The 3,565-nt window shown below is 38.5% G+C and overlaps 1 protein-coding gene across 1 annotated transcript in view; it reads right to left on the reverse strand.

Annotated features, from left to right (window-relative positions):
- Positions 1 to 322: 322 nt before the first annotated feature.
- The window catches only part of LOC107660212 (myomesin-2-like), a 67,424-nt gene continuing 64,181 nt past the window's right edge, over positions 323 to 3,565 (reverse strand). Inside the window, exon 38 of the transcript XR_001630978.1 lies at positions 323 to 334. The gene's annotated coding sequence lies outside the window, so the exon portion shown is untranslated. The remainder of the gene's footprint in view (positions 335 to 3,565) is intronic.

Genomic DNA, 3,565 nt, shown 5'->3' on the forward strand with positions numbered 1-3,565 from the left:
CGTGTATATAACATTCTAATGAGAACATTATTATAATAAAACGTTGTGAATTCTTTGGGTTTAGTTGCCGTGTTTCAGCGTGTTGTTATGGGAAGAGCGCATCCACAACAGGATCACACATTCTGACTATAGCACGCAATAACTGCGTCATTTTGTACATATATAAGTTGTAATATTATGTTTATGTTGTATTAATATTAATCTCAGGATGCATTTCCTTGAGTTAAATAAGCTGCCAGCAAAACGCTTCAGTTTACCGTGTTCATTCAGCTCTTCAGCTTCAGCACGCGCAGCTCAAACGGCTGCTATTTAAAACAGTGGTATTAATTTGTTACTTTTTCAAAATCATTGATACATTATTAATAATAACAACCACTTTTATTTTTCTCTTATTATTTTCATCAACAATATGGTTTAGTAATTAAAATCATTTAATTATTGTCCGTTCAGAGGCTATTCCGTTTTATTGATCTATGGCGCATTCATTTTCATTCTTTACACGTGTAATGATGTCCAGTGACTTGTTTGCATTATTTATGCATTATTTTATTTATTTGTAAGACTTTTTTATGACTAAATTTGGTAATGGGAGGGTACAATTATTTTTAAAACGTACACCGTTCAAACTAGGCTGCTTATGTTGAAGTGTTTGGGATGTGGGTTTTAATGATGAGACCTTTTTTGTAATCAGGCTCTCAAAAAGTATATAAAAATTTGGATATAGATTTATCGGCCAACATATCGGTTATCGGCTTTCAAAAATAAAGACTTATCGGTTATCGGTATCGGCCAAAATGTTCATATCGGTGCATCCCTAGTTATAACTTTTGAAATTTACATGCTGGGTATTCAGAATCCATCTAGCAGGAAGTAGAATTGTTTTTAAACATGCTCTCGTGTGTATAAATACATAAGAGTGACCAACTGATAAATAATAAAATAAAATAAAATAATGAAATAAAATAAAATAAAATAAAATAAAATAAAAATATCACAATATGTCATTTCATTTACTCAAGACTATTATTCTTAGATGCAAAAAGATATTTTTTTCATATTATCATAGATAAATTAAAGAGATGTTTTAGTAGCTTTGATTTAGAGCACCTACACAGTAAAGAAAAGGAAAGCTCAATTTGAAATAAAGTGGAAATACAATTAATCGAATTTCCAAAAGCATAACCGAACTGCTCAGTTTCTCAACTTATTGGTAAATAGCAAGCGACACATCCTCCACATTGCAGTCAATGGATTTGCTACCATTTGCTTACCCAGTGTAACAGAGTTGTACATATATATAGTGTGTCTCCACTTGCTAAGAAGGTTAAATAATCACACTGGAGGATGATTGGACAGAATAAGGGTTTACAGGGCTTCCTATTGGCTGGCTGGTTCTTTGTGCTGTGTACGCCCTCTATTGCACTTATCAGTTCATGTGTGTAAGGCCAGTGGTAAGTCGTGTGATTGATAGCTCTGTAATTCTGGCTGTAATTGTCTGTCAATGAAAAATGTGATATATTAAGAGCAACAACATATATATATATATTCAATATCGAGAAAAGTGTCGGATGTTTGTGAAGAGTGAAAATTGTGTGTTTTATTATATCGCCAGCACGAGGCGTCGAATATGCTGGAATAGGCTTATATCAACTCACTCTGTGTTACTGTGTTTTCTCAGGTAAATGTTATGTTTTGATTTTGTGAGAATGCATTATTTTGAACCATGGGTTATATTTCTGAACTTGTTCAACTCTATTGCACTTATCAGTTCATGTGTGTAAGGCCAGCGCGCCAGCACGAGGCATCGAATATGCTGGAATAGGCCTATATCAACTCATTCTGTGTTACTGTGTTTTCTCAGTGAATAAATTGATGAATGAGAGACGATTTATTGAAGCACGAGCTTTATTGCCACAACACAACGCAAAGAGGATAAGAGACCAGTTACATTGGTGCCGTGATCGGTCTTCTGAGCATCCGTGTCGGACGTGTGACGCCAGGAGGAACTCGGCGTTGGCGCAAGGCAAACATCCAAACATCGGTGCACGACGGACTTCGGTGGATTGGCACGAGGCAGACTTTGGAGGACTGGCGAGAGGCGGATATCCAAGCATCGGTGCACAGCGGACGTCGAAGGACTAGCGCGGAGCAGAGTTCAGAGCATCAACGCGGGGCGGAGCTTGGAAGTGAAGATGAGGTGGTTGCGTACACTACTGCACACGCATATACAGTATGAACATAAAACTGAGTATAATTAATGGATTGGGACCTTGAGTATTCAAAAATTTGATTGATATGCATATTATCTGAAATATAATAACGTAATAGTATTATAATAACGTAATAGTATTATTTTTATTATCTGAAATAAATTCAGATTATACTATTATCTGAAATAGTAACGTTTTGGATACGTTACTTTTATTGTAGTGGGTTGGTTGTTTATTTTTGGGTTCAGTAGTGTAAAAAAAATTATGGAGAAATGTAACATGCCAGGCCTGGGTAGAGGGAGAGGTGTGTATCAAACTGATGTAACATTTTCTGTGGGTAGGGGGTTTTCCGGCTACCCACTAACTTCCAGGCCATGGGTAAACTATCAAATTTGTGGGGAAACACATCCAATTAATCAGCCTGAGGTTAATGTGACAGAAGTGAATGATTTAAGGACTGCAACTGCAGAGGGCGGTATTTCTATGGATATGTTGGCCACTGTTGTGAAACAAATAGGTCAATCCATCAGTGAGAATATTGCATCTTGTCTGGAATCGAGAGCGGGACATGCTGGCAGCAGTGTGCCCACTGAAATGCAAAATTTGAAGCTGGTATTATGATCTGATGTTAAAGAGCCAGCATACTATCGTGGGGATGGTTCTGATAAATGCACAATATATGAATGGGTGGAACTGATGTCAGTATACTTGCGTAAACGTGAGTATAGTCAAGAATGTCAGGCTGATGAAGTTCTGAGCCGATTAATGGGGACGGCACATGATGTTGTTAAAATAGCCCTACGCAATTATGCTAAAACTGACTTGAGTGATGGCCCCGGACCTATTTTTGACATCCTGAAACAACATTTCGGTGACACAGTGTACTCCGCTATGCCTTTGGCTGATTTTTATGCTACCTTGCCCCTAAAAGGGGAGAGCCCATTTGACTATTGGATAAGGTTAAATAGGGCAATGGATGTAGCAGAGGACTGTTTGAAAAGACAAGGGAAGAAACTTGATAATCCATCTCAGGAGGTAACAGTCATGTTTGTTAGACATTGCCCAGACCCCCATTTGCAGCTGATTTTCAGATGTAAACCTCAGCAGCACTGGACAGCTGCCGAAGTGCAAGAAAGGCTGGATGAATTTCAAAGAGAAACCAAATATACCCTGTAGCAAAGTTCGTAGTTCGGGAAGAAGGAGGCGGGAACCGGCGGACATTTAAACAATTTAATAAGAGGGGAGAGAGGGGAGAGAGGAAAAAAGAAAAAAATTCTGGGTCCGGTTCCCAGACACACTGTCGCTCGGCCCTCCACCAGCTGGGTAAACTCTTCCGCGATGCCTGGCGGCAGCAC

The sequence above is a fragment of the Sinocyclocheilus anshuiensis genome, unplaced genomic scaffold (genome assembly GCF_001515605.1).
Source record: "Sinocyclocheilus anshuiensis isolate Anshui unplaced genomic scaffold, SAMN03320099.WGS_v1.1 scaffold475, whole genome shotgun sequence".
NCBI lineage: Eukaryota > Metazoa > Chordata > Actinopteri > Cypriniformes > Cyprinidae > Sinocyclocheilus > Sinocyclocheilus anshuiensis.